This window comes from Lytechinus pictus, chromosome 13, assembly GCF_037042905.1.
Source record: "Lytechinus pictus isolate F3 Inbred chromosome 13, Lp3.0, whole genome shotgun sequence".
NCBI lineage: Eukaryota > Metazoa > Echinodermata > Echinoidea > Temnopleuroida > Toxopneustidae > Lytechinus > Lytechinus pictus.
This window is the reverse complement of record NC_087257.1, coordinates 5,335,578-5,352,239: the sequence shown is the minus strand read 5'-3', so window position 1 is coordinate 5,352,239 and position 16,662 is coordinate 5,335,578. Positions and strand designations below refer to the sequence as shown.

At 34.4% G+C, this 16,662-nt stretch overlaps 1 long non-coding RNA gene across 1 annotated transcript; it reads right to left on the bottom strand.

The window, feature by feature from the left end:
- Positions 1-8,305: 8,305 nt before the first annotated feature.
- LOC129276806 (uncharacterized) lies at positions 8,306-16,662 on the bottom strand. Its single transcript, XR_008586136.2, has 4 exons — positions 16,536-16,662; positions 14,094-14,285; positions 12,667-12,763; positions 8,306-12,036 (listed from the first exon to the last, which is right to left on the bottom strand). It is a non-coding gene; the product is annotated as an uncharacterized LOC129276806 (long non-coding RNA).

The following is a 16,662-nucleotide window of genomic DNA, read 5'->3' as shown; positions in this document are numbered from 1 at the left end:
AGGATAAATTTATCCTCATGTAGCCTTGAAATTAGGATAAATTTATCCTCATGCATCCTTGAAATTAAGATAAATTTATCCTCGTGTAGCTTTGAAATTAAGATAAATTTATCCTCGTGTAGCCATGAAATTAGGATAAATTTATCCTCGTGTAACTTTGAAATTAAGATAAATTTATCCTCGTGTAGCCTTGAAATTAAGATAAATTTATCCTCGTGTAGCTTTGAAATTAGGATAAATTTATCCTCATGTAGCCTTGAAATTAGGATAAATTTATCCTCGTGTAGCCTTGAAATTAGGATAAATTTATCCTCGTGTAGCTTTGAAATTAAGATAAATTTATCCTCATGTAGCCTTGAAATTAGGATAAATTTATCCTCGTGTAGCCTTGAAATTAGGATAAATTTATCCTCGTGTAGCTTTGAAATTAAGATAAATTTATCCTCATGTAGCCTTGAAATTAGGATAAATTTATCCTCATGAAGCCTTGAAATTAAGATAAATTTATCCTCGTGTAGCCATCAAATTAGGATAAATTTATCCTCGTGTAGCTTTGAAATTAAGATAAATTTATCCTCATGTAGCTTTGAAATTAAGATAAATTTATCCTCATGTAGCCTTGAAATTAGGATTAATGTATCCTCATGTAGCCTTGAAGTTAGGATAAATTTATCCTCATGTAGTCTTGAAATTAGGATAAATTTATCCTTGTGTAGCTTTGAAATTAAGATAAATTTATCCTCATGTAGCTTTGAAATTAAGATAAATTTATCCTCATGTAGCCTTGAAATTAGGATAAATTTATCCTCGTGTAGCTTTGAAATTAGGATAAATTTATCCTCGTGTAGCCTTGAAATTAGGATAAATTTATCCTCATGTAGCCTTGAAATTAGGATAAATTTATCCTCATGAAGCCTTGAAATTAAGATAAATTTATCCTCGTGTAGCCATGAAATTAGGATAAATGTATCCTCGTGTAGATTTGAAATTAAGATAAATTTATCCTCATGTAGCTTTGAAATTAGGATAAATTTATCCTCGTGTATTCTTGAAATTAGGATGAATTTATCCTCATGAAGCCTTGAAATTAAGATAAATTTATCCTCGTGTATCCTTGAAATTAAGATAAATTTATCCTCATGTAGCTTTGAAATTAAGATAAATTTATCCTCGTGTAGCTTTGAAATTAAGATAAATTTATCCTCATGTAGCCTTGAAATTAAGATAAATTTATCCTTGTGTAGCCATGAAATTAGGATAAATTTATCCTCGTGTAGCTTTGAAATTAAGATAAATTTATCCTCGTGTAGCCTTGAAATTAAGATAAATTTATCCTCATGTAGCTTTGAAATAAGGATAAATTTATCCTCATGTAGCCTTGAAATTAGGATAAATTTATCCTCTTGTAGCCTTGAAATTAGGATAAATTTATCCTTGTGTAGCTTTGAAATTAAGATAAATTTATCCTCATGTAGCTTTGAAATTAAGATAAATTTATCCTCATGTAGCCTTGAAATTAGGATAAATTTATCCTCGTGTAGCCTTGAAATTAGGATAAATTTATCCTCGTGCAGCTTTGAAATTAAGATAAATTTATCCTCATGTAGCCTTGAAATTAAGATGAATTTATCCTCATGTAGCCATGAAATTAGGATAAATTTATCCTCGTGTAGCTTTGAAAATAAGATAAATTTATCCTCGTGTAGCCTTGAAATTAAGATAAATTTATCCTTGTGTAGCTTTGAAATTAGGATAAATTTATCCTCATGTAGCCTTGAAATTAGGATAAATTTATCCTCTTGTAGCCTTGAAATTAGGATAAATTTATCCTCTTGTAGCCTTGAAATTAGGATAAATTTATCCTTGTGTAGCTTTGTAATTAAGATAAATTTATCCTCATGTAGCTTTGAAATTAAGATAAATTAACCCTAATGTAGCCTTGAAATTAGGATAAATTTTATCCTCGTGTAGCCTTGAAATTAGGATAAATTTATCCTCGTGCAGCTTTGAAATTAAGATAAATTTATCCTCATGTAGCCTTGAAATTAAGATAAATTTATCCTCGTGTAGCCATGAAATTAGGATAAATTTATCCTCTTGTAGCCTTGAAATTAGGATAAATTTATCCTCATGTAGCCCTGAAATTAGGATAAATTTATCCTCATGTAGCTTTGAAATTAGGATAAATTTATCCTCATGTAGCCTTGAAATTAGGATAAATTTATCCTCGTGTAGCTTTGAAATTAAGATAAATTTATCCTCATGTAGCTTTGAAGTTAGGATAAATTTATCCTCATGTAGCCTTGAAATTAAGATAAATTTATCCTCATGTAGCCTTGAAGTTAGGATAAATTTATCCTCATGTAGACTGAAATTAAGATAAATTTATCCTCGTGTAGCCTTGAAATTAGGATAAATTTATCCTCGTGTAGCCTTGAAATTAGGATAAATTTATCCTCATGTAGCCTTGAAATTAAGATAAATTTATCCTCGTGTAGCTTTGAAATTAAGATAAATTTATCCTCGCGTAGCCTTGAAATTAGGATAAATTTATCCTCGTGAAGCTTTGAAATTAAGATAAATTTATCCTCGTGTAGCTTTGAAATGAAGATAAATTTATCCTCATGTAGCTTTGAAATTAGGATAAATTTATCCTCGTGTATTCTTGAAATTAGGATGAATTTATCCTCATGAAGCCTTGAAATTAAGATAAATTTATCCTCGTGTATCCTTGAAATTAAGATAAATTCATCCTCATGTAGCTTTGAAATTAAGATAAATTTATCCTCATGTAGCCTTGAAATTAGGATAAATTTATCCACGTGTAGCCTTGAAATTAGGATAAATTTATCCTCGTGTAGCCTTGAAATTAGGATAAATTTATGCTCGTGTAGCTTTGAAATTAAGATAAATTTATCCTCATGTAGCTTTGAAATTAAGATAAATTTATCCTTGCGTAGCATTGAAATTAGGATAAATTTATCCTCATGTAGCCTTGAAATTAAGATAAATTTATCCTGCTGTAGTATTAACAGGATGAACTAATCCTTATAATTGTAATAGATTTGTATGATATATTTATTTGATCTGTTATTCCTATTAAATGGTTGTATTAATTGAAATGCTGTTCCCGTTTGTTTCTTTTATTGTTAGAGACTTGCAAACATACATTGAATTGCCAATAGTCATTAAAGTCATTAGAGTGATTGGAGAGAATGTGTAGAAAAGAGAACAAGTGATACAAGTGGTTGTTAAGTGCAAAAATGTGAAATAAATATTATGGAATGAATATGATGAACATTTGAAGAAAAATGAACAAAGATTCATTCATTTTGAAAAGATTTACTGTTCACGGTCATCTGATCCTGGCATTCTAAACGTATGTTTTTTTGCTATCGTTCTTTAGAGTTAGCTATGTTTAAAGTATGAAAATTGTTTGTCAAAATTGCAGTCAGATGTCAAATTTATTCTTGTCATCAAAGCATTATTATCTTGATCATGATCATTATCATTTACTGTCATTATCATCATTAGTCATGATTACAACACATTACCAATACATAATGCTATTTTTCATAACTGATGTATTCTGTGTTTGAAAATTCTTGATAATGGTGACAATTACAATTGATGACACTGCTAGTACACTTACTACTGCTGCTGCTAATGTTACTGGTGACTGGTAGTATTGACCATTAGTGTCATTAAATATAAAAAACAATTGAAACATTTATAATTACTTATTTAAAACAAATGAAAGTACAAAATACAAAATGCCTAGAAAAGGCCTTGAAAATGCCTTGAAATTCCAAGGCTCAAAATCCTCAAGGCCAAGGCTTGAATGTTCAAGGCCAAGGCTTTGAAAAAGTAGGCATTAAGGCGCCTCAAGGCCAAGGCCTGTTACAACCGATAATGTCGCAGCGACGCATAATGTCGCAATTGCGACATTATGCGTTGATTGTGACATTACGCTTTGGATGATTTTGGCATAATGTCACAGTCAACGCATAATGTCGTAGCTTAAATTACTAACGCATAACGTCGCAAGTCTTAACGCATAGTGTCGCATCGGTATTTTATTCAGGATTCGATATAAGATATGTTTTCACTCAGTAATTTGTTCAAGCTCTGTCATTTGAACATTTTAGTAAGTGTGTTTCGTGGGACAGGCGCGAAAACAGGGGGGGGGGGGCATTATTGAATTCATTATGATGAAAAGTGGTCACTTTTTAAAGAATTAATATTTTATCGTTGTTCATGACATTTTAGAAAGAAATTATATTTCGTATTGTAACTCGGAATGTACCGTATGGCAATAATTTTATAAGCGATAGGTCCTATACCAATTTCCTCCGGGGGAGAGGGGAGCACGTGATAAATTAAAAACGCGTTGGTAAGTAGCGTGAGGGGCAGAATTAATGCCCATCCCCGGAAAAAGTGAAAACCTTTCTTTCTTACTGAAGAGTTTCACAAAATTTAATAAAATGTGCACGAAATCATTAAATATCACTTAAGATTCGTCTTTCACACTCCTCCTCACAGAATAAAATATGCGTATGTATTTCTTAAAAAAAAACCGGGCATTACAATGTTTTACATGCATTGAAAACCTATTTTCGTTTCTCTTTTAAATAACAAGAGCCCCCGAGCAGTGGCGGCACCATGATCTTAAAACTGGTGGGTACGTGGCAAAGGAAAAGAGGGGGGGGGGGACAAAATTTATTTAGCATGTTTCACAAAATGGAGTGTGAAGCGCGAGCTTAGTGACTAGGGCGCTGGATCCAACTAGTGGGTCCCTGCTGGAGTCCAGGGGCAGAGCACGCATACATACGTGTTTCTAATACAGTATATATATATACAGCGGGATTTCGCCAAAAGGGGGTGAGGCGCAGAATGTTTTCATTCATGTTTTCCCGATCGTCCGCCGCAAGCCATTTCTTGCTGTTGGTTTATAGATCGAGAGAGTAGTCCCAACTAAAGACTGAAGTCTTAAGTACACTTAATTAGCTTTATTCTTACAAACAAGATAGGCTATCTCACATTGCCTAAATAGATAATGAGAGCGCGAAGCGCGAGCTCAACTTTTTGGATATTTGATGCATTTAGACCAAAGCAATGAACATTCTGAGCAGTTTTTGGCAGTATAAGATATGCGAGCGAGAATCGCGCGCTAAATTTGTTAAATATTGATCGCACATTCCGAGTAACTAACAATGCAAAATATAATTTCTTTATTAAAATGTCAAAAACAACATTGAAATGTAATTAAAGTTAGATTTAATTTTCAGTTAGATGACTTTACTCTCTTGTAAAATAAGTTAAATTGCATGTATAGCGATATGCACAGATGATTGGTGGTATGCGTATACTTGCGTTTCACTATAGTCCACACATTAAAATTTTTCAAAGTCCACCCCCTTCTCCTGACAATGATTTCGATACTGACCCCCTCCCCTGCATCCACACCTGCCCCACCAAACACGCTCTTAAAAAACGTTCAGATGACAGAGCTTGCACAAATAATCAGTGAAAAAATATTTATGTCTTATATTTAACTCGAGTGCTGAAGCGAATACCGCTGCGACATTATGCGTTAAGACTTGCGACGTTATGCGTTAGTAGAAAAGCTACGACATTATGCGTTGACTGCGACATTATGCGTTGGACGCTTTTGGCATAATGTCGCAATCTGCGACATTATGCGTTGGTGTGACATTATGCGTTGCTGCGACATTATCGGTTGTAACAAGGCCGAGCATCAAGGCACTACAACACTGATTAGTACTAGGCATTTGACAGGTCCAGATTTGAGGTAAAGTTAATGCGCTAGCCTAAGCGAGCCCTAGCCTAGCACATGTCTTGCCATTAATGGCAGCTAGTTTGATAAGTGTTTAAGAATTGGATATATATATATATATATATATATATAGATCTAAGCCTGTAAGGCCTATGTAATATGTAAGGGTACCGGGAATTTGACGATGCTAATAACTCATACTGAGCCATAGAGATATATACTAATAGACAAATGAACGTGAATGCTTATGACCGGCACTGGTCGAGGCGAAGTCCACGCGCATGCGTACTCTTAAACCGAAGACGCAAGTCATGAATATTCATATGTTGGTCCAGAACTCGGTGGGAAAAATAATTTCGCATCCGGGAACCACATATGATTATATAAAAATCATACACATATGATTATATAAAAACAAGTATGAGGTCGCATAAGTTGGGTATACATGCAAAAAGGGTGGCGGATGAACAATTTTCCTCACGGTGCCATGGATTAATTATTGTTGCTACATCACATATAGGCCTATGCTAAATATATTACTACAAATTAGATCAATACAATATCAGGAAAAGAAACAATAGCACATTTTGTGTTGGTATCCCATATTAAAAGACTCCCTTCCAACTTCTGCATTATTACTATTATACAATTCTTTCATGTTGTCACATCTTAATTATTGTGTTGTTGTTTGGGGCAATTGCAGTCGAACGAAATTAGACAAATTATTTAAATTGCAGAAAAAAGCCCTTCGCATCATATGACTGTATGGGATGTCATTATCAAGCCCATTCTGCCCCACTGTTTCGAAAAATAAAGTCTCTTAATATTTATGATTTGTATTATTTTTCTATTGCATTAATTGGTTTCTTTTATTTCCAGAATAAACTACCTCTTAATATCCATAAAATGTTTACCCTTAATCACCGGATACATAATCACAATACTCGTTTTAAAGATTCATTCCACCTATGGCCAGTTAAAACTAATAACGTAATGAAATGTGTAAGACATAATTTCCCTGTAATTTCGAACTCCACCCCTAGGAATGTAATTGAAAGCAAGTCTGTTAGGTCATTCAAAAAAAGATTGAAGCAGTTCCTATATCTTAAATATGTATATTTTTGTCGTGTTTTTTTTCAATGTATTTTTTTCTTGTTTATATATCATTTTTAATTCTTTATCTTATTGTGTCTCAATATACCATGTAATGTTATTAATGTTTTGGGAACTGCGCTTACACAATACCACTTGGCTTTATTTATGCAGTTCCCCATTTCATTTTCATTTTTACTCTTGCTTGTAAATATATTGTTTCCCATACCTTGCTTTATAATTGTTTTTATCGAGAATGAAATAAATGCAAATTGAATTGAATTGAATTAAGTTTGAAGTAACAGGGGTGATGGTGGAGCCGGGTGGATGCGGTACTTGCTGAGAATGTTAATTGTACTTGATATGTAATACTGTCAGCCTCGTTTTTCTATATAGGCAGTTCAAAAGCAGGGAACAACTAAATGTTATAAAAATTTGACAAATTTTGAAGACATGCAGGAATGAAAAAGACATGACGTCCCTTACAAAAATGTCCTGTGGTAATACCATATAATTACCATAGGACTTTACCACACAATTACCACATATATTGTTGTGTGGTAATGCTATGTCTTAATGTCCTGTGGTATTGTGTGGTAATGTGTGGTAATGTCGTGTGGTATTGTCCTGTGGTAAATTGGAACATTTACCACACAACATTACCACAGGAATACCACATGAATGGATTAATATACGGTAACATTTACCACACAAGGGATTAATTTATGGTAACAATTTTTACCACATACCGGTTACCACACACCAGTTACCACATGCCTTACCACACACCATTTACCACATAGATTACCACACACCATTTACCACATAGATTACCACACGACAGTTACCACACCATTTACCACACACCAGTTACCACATGCATTACCACACACCATTTACCACACAAATTACCTCACATTTTACCACACACCAGTTACCACACGCGTTACCACACATCATTTACCACACGAATTGCCTCACATTTTACCACACGCCTTACCACACAAATTACGTCACATTTTACCACACACCGGTTACCACATGCATTACTACACACGATTTACCACACGCGTTACCACATACACTACCACACACCAGTTACGTAACTGGTGTGTGGTAATGCATGTGGTAACTGGTGTGTGGTAAAATATGAGGTAATTCGTGTGGTAAATGGTGTGTAGTAAACACTCACCAGTTACCACATGCATTACAATTACCACACACGTTACCACACATATTGTACATACTACACATAATACCATGCATCAGAGTCATTACCCAAAATGTTTGTGGTAACTAGTGTGATGGTATGTGTGATAACTGATGCATGATAATGTATGTAGCAACTGGTGTGTTGTAATGTGTGTGGTAACTGGTTAGATACATCACAGATCATGGGTATGAATTTGGTAGCAGTAGAATGTGTTCATGACCCTATGGACTTTTATAAGATTAAGAAAATACAACACCTTCAATGAACAAATAACAAATGATTTTACAAGTGATATAGAAAGTACTGGTATTTAGCTCATAGATTCATCAATTTACAATACTGGTTTACATTTGCTATTGACAAAAAATGTATAACAGCTGCTTTACTGTACAAACAGTGTAACATAACAGTAACTATCAAAGAAATTACAGTGCATATAAATACTTAAAAAAAATACATTTCTTCTAAATACTTAAAAAAGTTACCTCAAAGGCTATCAGGCTTTTCAGCAAACCAAATTAACGACCATTGTAGTTTTTTTTTGCAGGTTACACATACAGAATGGACTGATTACTCTTTGTTTTATGCTTAAAGACAAAAATGATTAAACTCTTAATCGTTTTTAAGAAAATGAACAAAACATAAGGATGTGTCTACAATAGTTAATATCATATAAGTAGCTGCGTCAAAGTGCACTGTACTCAAAATTGCGTATAACAAAATGCATAATTATCCCAAGTTTACTTCAAGGCCGAAGGGCAAGTAGAAATAGACGAGAGATGATAATATGTATTTGGAGTCCACTCAGTTTAGAATAGTGTTCAAAGGAACGAATAATTTGATCAATTTACGCACCAAAAATGAAAACTAGGACAATACCCTGGCATGTAATATCTGAATTAAAGGAAAATAACACCAAAAACATAATACCACATGATCCCATTGATAAATACAGGACAATCAAAATGAATCCACTCATACCCTAATCCAATTACAGAGTACCACCTTTTCAAAGTTGGCCTCTTACAGTGTGGTTTGAAGTTTCTGGATGGAGGTCGCCATTTTCGCGGGGTTAGTTAGAAAATTATTACATCAGCGACGAACTACATCTCTAAACGTTTAGGCATTATATATTCTATTTTATCAATAACAAATCAAATGTACAGATAAAACTCATAAAAATATTAGTTAAAATTTGTTTAATATATGGTAGGTTCAAAATACAATTTGATGAGTTTTAATGATAAGGTTTACACCCCAATTTCCGCTGCCAATTTGTAAATCGTAGATTAGGGTGTAATTTTTATCATTAAAACTCATCAAGTCGTAATTCGAACCTATCATATAATATTAAACAAATTTTAATTAATATTTTATGAGTTTTATCTCTACATTTGATTTATTATCAATGAAATAGAATATATAATGCTCAAACGTTTAGAGATGTAGTTTGTCGCTGACGGAATAATCTCCATCCATAGACTTCGAACCAGAAGATGCCAACTTTGAAAAGGTGGTACTCCATACTGGGAAATCGGATTAGGGGTATATGAGTGGATTCATTTTCATTGTCCTGTATTTATCAATGGTATCATGTGGTATTATATTTTGGGTTTTATTTTCCTTTAAGATATTGTACTGGTTTATATCATGGCATTACAAAGTTCATCTGTAGTGCACACTGTGTCAAGTGCACAAACCTATTCAGGGTTCTCACAGAAATTTGAAGACAGAATTCCATGACCTCTCCATGACTAAATTGCTGCTTTCCATGACTTAATTCCTTTCTGGCACAGTTTACAAAATCAGACATGTTATGATCATGAACACCAATTATAATAGTAGAGTGCAATCACAGAGTATGAGAGTTGCGAGACATAAAAAACTAGAAAGCTGTCATAGCCAAGAGGTAAATGCAATTCCGTGACTTTTCACATATCCCTGACTTTCCATGACCAATTTTTTCCAGGATTTTCCATGACTGTGGGAACCCTGTAATAATACTGCATTGACAGCTATCATTTTAAAAGTTAATTTCAATTTCCTTCAAACATTTTATTCATCTCTTTTTGGTTGGTCCTTGAATATATTGGCAGGTCGTCTATAAAAGCATGTACATCGTTAAAAAAAGGCTTTTGGCAGGAACTTTTGGCAAGTAGTCTACAGTATCAATGCATGTAAATTTGGGTGAAAGAATCATACATGTACATTAATTCTTAAGAAAAGTTTGTGGTTGTATTACACTATCATTTAGAGGTATTAAAAAGACAGCAGTTGCAGCAAACAATTATTTCATGAGAAATTGTCAAAATATTGTACATAATCTCTAGATCTAGCTGGTACATTAATGTAAACTTGTATCTTTGTAAAATCACTAATTATGAAGTTAAAATCAATTATTCTGATGATCACTAACACAGAAAAGCATATGTGGGACAGGACAGTGTATTACATTGTATGATTGATTTGAAAAATGCCTGACATTTGATAGAATTACATGCTTATTTTGCTCATTTCTCAGCAATTACACATTTTCTTCCCGAGCTATAATTCTGGCACATATCTTTTATATTTTGCTGGTAATTCTATTGGATTCTGTTCGAACTCATTTTAAGATTGTTACTTCAACTGGTAATTTATCTTTAAAGGTGTACTTGTATATGATACGGGCTCAACATAATCTAAAATAAAGTAATTTTTACCATGCAAAATAGTGAAAATTTTATCAAAATCAGATAAAATTAATAAAATATTTACAAAAATATTGGTCATCAACACATGCAAGTAGATACATGTAAGTTTATGATATCATGCCCACATTTTTATTGTTTTCATGTTACCAGATAAAATAATAATTTACTTCATGTGTGTAACCCATGTAGCAAAAGAACTTCCAGCAATAATCAATACAGGTAAGTCACATCAATACAGTTTACAATCCGATTTGTTTCATTCTTTGTAAACAAAATTAAATGCACAATTTTATATACAAAAAAATAAGTTGGGGATACGTGTACACGTACAATGTACGTCAGTATGACATCATCAGCTTGCTACTTGCATATGCTTAGAGCTCTTTCACCAAAATAATGCAGAGGTTAGAATGTCATACATTACTTTATTATCCCTTGTCTAATTTGGATGAATTTTTCACTTTTGTTAAAAAGTAATAAAAGGCAATATCCATGGTTACCCTTATGCTTGACCTCAATGCGTGTTCGCTTTTACACAACACATTATTTTGCGAGATACAAAGCGCTTTGAGATGCCATCCATGAGATTTAAAAAAAATCAAATTACCAGGCAGTGACAGTATTGTTGGAAGTACAGAGCAAAGATCAGGAATATGGTAGGTCTTCTCAAATTGTATTTGGACTGATCCACTTGAGGTTGTTGACAACTGGAGGAGAGGAAGGAGCTAATTCCATGGCCTTGGAGCAGTAGTGGAGAAAGTTGCATCACCAGTAGCTAATTTGTAGGTGCGTAATGATCACAAAAATAAAAAGGCAAGTGCGCCTAGAATGAAAATGACGCACAAGGGATTCCTTAGAATACATGTAATCTGTCATTGACTTTGAAAATCAGGAGACGGACACTGATGTTCATGTATATCCTTTCCTTGACTTGCAGCCAGCGAAGTTGGCGTATGGCAAATGGCACAATAGATGCAGCATTCTGTACTATCTGCAGTCAGTCCAGATCGCCCTAATTCAAGCACGAAGAGCATTACAATAGTCCAGTGTAGATTGCGCTAAACCATGGACTGCTTTGTGGCAAGTAGAAATGTAAAAGGCACTTCCAATTGGCCTTTATTCTTCCAATCTGTTTGATGTTATACTGGTAGGGAGCAGGTTCCAATAGCACTATGAAAGGAGTTACGAAACCAGATGAATGGGTGCAGATTCAGGACACCTTCCATTTCAACTTAAGGCATCTGCAAAAATAACAGAAGAAGATCAACATAAAGCCTTTCCTGCATTAACTATTTAATATTCATTAAAAACTACATGGTTTCAATATCAATTTCCAAACTTTTTTAAAAATGATTAAAAAACAATGTGGGGTTTGTTACATATTTATACTTCAAATATTAACATGTAAAGTCAAGTCGGGGAGGGGGGCTTGATGCCGTGAAGATCTGCTGCACCTCCAAACCATCTCTGTATAGGGAAGGACATTTTAAAGAAATTTTTTTAATATTTATATTAATCAAACATGATTTTAATTCATGCTTTTTTTAAATGTGTTTTAAATGGTTATGGGATAATTCCATCAGTTTGAATAAGAAATTACAAGTTGCCAATTTCACATAACGAAGATCAATTCTGATGTGATAATAAATGCATGTTAGGTGTTGATGTTTCACTTATGCCTATCTATTACGTTTGAATTGACAACAGCATGAACCTTGTAAGAGCATTAATTATTAGACAAGCTTTGTATCAGAGTGGTTACAAAATCAAAATTATTCAACTGCATCTCATGTTCATGCACATGTAAATAATCAAAATAACACAATAATTATTAAAAAAATACCTTCCAAAAAGGATAAATTTGTACACACCATTATATCTGAATGAATATTGTTCTTTTAGTCCACCTATAATGATACAGCTGATGAGAGTTTGAATGATGGTATCAAGATGGTGCTTCTACCAGGGCTGCAAAAGAGAGAAAAAAATAAAATGTTAACCTCAATCATGCCAAGAAATTGCAAAATCTACAAGTACATGTCCCAGCCATGGCACATGCACAGTAGGTAAGACGTAAAATATATGGTGAAGTAAGCCTAAGGGTCTTACAAGTAATTCTTTGCATGTGCCACTCATTAATGTACATGCAATTTCAATGTTCAATTTTTACATGGAACTGTGACAGCAGTGTCAGTGTGAGGAACATATTAATGCAAAGAGTATTCAGCAACTGTCTGCAGCTTACTTTATGTCACTTCATTTTTTTCTTTTTACCAATAATAATATGAATCTTTTAAAGTGCATAGCTTTCGGAATGGGCAGGAACCCTTTCAAATATGGCTGGCAAAATGAGGCATTTAGAAAACTCTGTAGGATTTTTCAGACCTGTAAGTTATGGTCTAACTTTCAGATTTGAGAATTCTAGATCTAATCATCATCTTGATTTTTAACTTCCACAAATTAAAGACAATCTGTATAAAAGCTTTAAATATACAATAGTAATAGGCCCTAAATGTGGTTAAGTTTAGGCCTTACATTATTTTTATTTTATTTTACTATCGGTAGGCCTATGAATATATTATTATTCTTATACTTTATCTTTAGCAGTTTTAGAACACATTAAATTGAATAGATATTTGACAAAAAAATCTAACAAATTTTGAGGTAAAATTAGTTTTCTGGAATCGCCAGATCGACCGTTGTGAAACTCTATTAGCGCCAAATTACACTCTAAACTTGTCATTAGAACGTCCAAACCGATACACGTCAGCCTAGAATCTAGTACTAGCACAATCAGCTATGCATTTGCACCAATTCCCTCTGTATTTTCTTGCATGTGGACGTCTCTCGACTTAAAGGTCATGTCATTGTGTTATATAGCTTGGGAATTGCAAGCAAGTGATCCTTTGAAAGGTTTACCTGCTTAAAATTAACATTTCTTAAGCCTTAATTTTGTATATTTAGATTACAAAGGCTTGCAAATTGGAAAAATTAAATGTTTGCCCAAAAATTATTGTGGGAAAGGTGGATTTTTTAAGGGAAATCCATCTTTGTGTACCAAGTTCTACAGGCAACAGACTTGTCTAGGCTCCGTGAATGAAAATACCCCTAGTACAATGTAAAAATGATAAAAATATCATCACAGAGTCCCCTAAGTACAGTTAGGACCATTGACAGATAAGGTGCCCCAAGATTGCGCTCATCCGAATCTGCGCGATTCTGATAATGGAAGATACGCAACGACTCCAAACAAAAAATAATCTTTACACCTGAAAGAGCCTACATGTACTGTACTTACATTGTCTTACCTACATGTACTGCCCGATGCCTCCTGACATGTAGAGCAACAACAAAGGACCTCCACTCCTGGCGGCCAGTGGTTCTGGACCGTCTTCTGGAAACTCCCCCGGGCTAGGTCATATTCACCGACTTCATCTCCTCCTCAAATGTGATGCCAGGACAGGTAGTTTTGGGTCTCCCTCTCTTTCTCCTGAAATGTCATAAACAGATCTATTCATAAAAAAATCTGACTTAAAATGGTGGGAATTAAAATAATGAATTTAGGGCATTGGCAAGAGTTCCATATGCACCCCCACTAAAATTGAAAATAAAAATATGAAGGTTCAGAATAATATATCGAGCACAATATAGAACATATATGATGGGGGAGTGGATAGTACTAGGAGTGGAAATACATACTAAAATATGGCTTTATTCCGTCAAATTTCGAGCATGTATGGATGTATCTAGTGTGTGTAATTGTCTATAGACATCGGTTTATTTACTCAAGGGTCTGTGAGTCAAGTCTAGACGAACTATTGGCTGATAATCGTTAAAATACCCCTTCCGGCATCAGCACTTCTCGCTAGCATAGCAGGACAGGTCTTGACTGCAAATAAAACGAGGTGATCTCAAGTCCCAACTAAGGTGCCAACACAAGGGTAAAAAAAATATAGAAAAATCTGAAGTGAACGAACTGGAATGGAATTAAGTCTCAACAATCTTATTTTTTGTCATGTTGGTGGGGGGTACATTGGAATTGCATATGGAACTCTTTCCAGGGCATTTCATGTGACGTCCTCAAAATGCAGCCTCTGTGACTGTGCTTTCTTATCGAAATCTTCGCATCATGTGTAATAGGTCTGTGTAAAGTGAATAGGTGCGCAGACATCGGCCACTATTAGTATTACCCAGTTGTTGTGTGTACGGACAGGTCGTGTGTCCGGACGATCAATTTTAGAAAGTCATTTGGAAAAAATTACAAGCAAAGTTCCATCAATTTTTAGTACAAAATATGAGGAAATATTACAAAGAACAAAATAGAAGATGATAACAAGTATTGAATTCATATTTTTAGTGTAATCCAAAGATAAAAAGAAGGCTTCAAAAAGATAAACTATCCGGACACCCGACCCCCATCCTAGTACCAGTATGGTTGGAACTACATGTACCCCTTATCGACCACCTAATCTTCTAAGCATCATATCTGCGAAAATATTCATTGATTTTACCCAGTTTTCGTCTCATTTGTGCAGAAAATTGAGCAGATCAGATTCCCATGTTTCGCTCGGCGACTCCGATTCAACCCGTGTATATATCGATGAACAACAAATACGACGATTTTACATTTGCTCATTTGCACCCGTCTTTTGAAACCGACCACCCGCCGTACACCAAGTTTACGGCCGATTCTAGTCACGGTGGCGAAATATTTTTATTCTTCCAAATCAATTCTACGATGTCAACATGCTTAATAATCGTCTCACTACTTCCACTGCGAGCTCCGGCACATGATTCGACGATTGACGACGGATATTTGTTCTAAAGCCATTTCCTATCGGATTTCTTGGTTTTTCAGCGGGGTTTGGGTATGGTCAATACAATTTTGATTAATTCTACTAAAATTTTACTCTTTGTTCCATTTTTTTGTCGTAAAATTGATTCTTACCGTTTCTATGGACACTGCGCCTACTCTCCCGCGCGTATCGTTTGTAATACGCAATAATTTTAACGCGCGCAAGGTGGTCGGTTTCAAAAGAGGTGGTCGATATGTGGTAGTCTCACCATATGGTATACCCAGTTGTTGTGGGTCTGGACAGGTTGTGTGTCCGGACGATCAATTTTACTTTTTTTAGAAAGTCATTTGGAAAAAATTACAAGCGAAGTTTCATCAATTTTTAGTACAAAATGTTAGGAAATATTATAAAGAACAAACAAGAAAATGATTACAACTGTTGAATTTATATTTTGTGTGTAATCCAAAGACAAAAAAGAAGGCTTCAAAAATATAAAGTGTCCGGACACCCGACCCCCATCCTACCACTAACTTAATAATTTTGTTCAATCAAAATGTAAGTAAATGACCATGACTGGCCGAGATATTCTCCCAAGAAAATCAATTATTTCTCTTAATTTTTTATGAGACTTTTTGCACACTTACTCATAAGAATACAAGGAACATCATCAATTGAAAGATTTTGGGTACTGTAAAATAACAGGAAATTCACGTTAAATCTAAACTCAAATCGTTTAGGTGTGCTGTGTGCAGACTTGAGACCACCAGCCAGTGGTCCACATCACAGCAGCGAGCAGGCGCTCGGGGCCGGGCGAGCGCCCGGTTAGACAGGATGGGATTGCCAGTGTCATGTCATTTTCATTGACGAAATCTTTAGCTAGTTGCAAGCCGGGGCATTTAACAAACTACGAAAAGAAAATCATAGAAAATGGTTATCTAACTTACTGTTTAGCCTACTGCAAATGTCTTCGAAGTCGTTGTCCATATCTATCCCGTATTCTTTAAGTAGTTGAATAATTATTATTAACGGCCTTCTTCGTCACACTTCTCGATCGAGCTCAATTAACTGCAA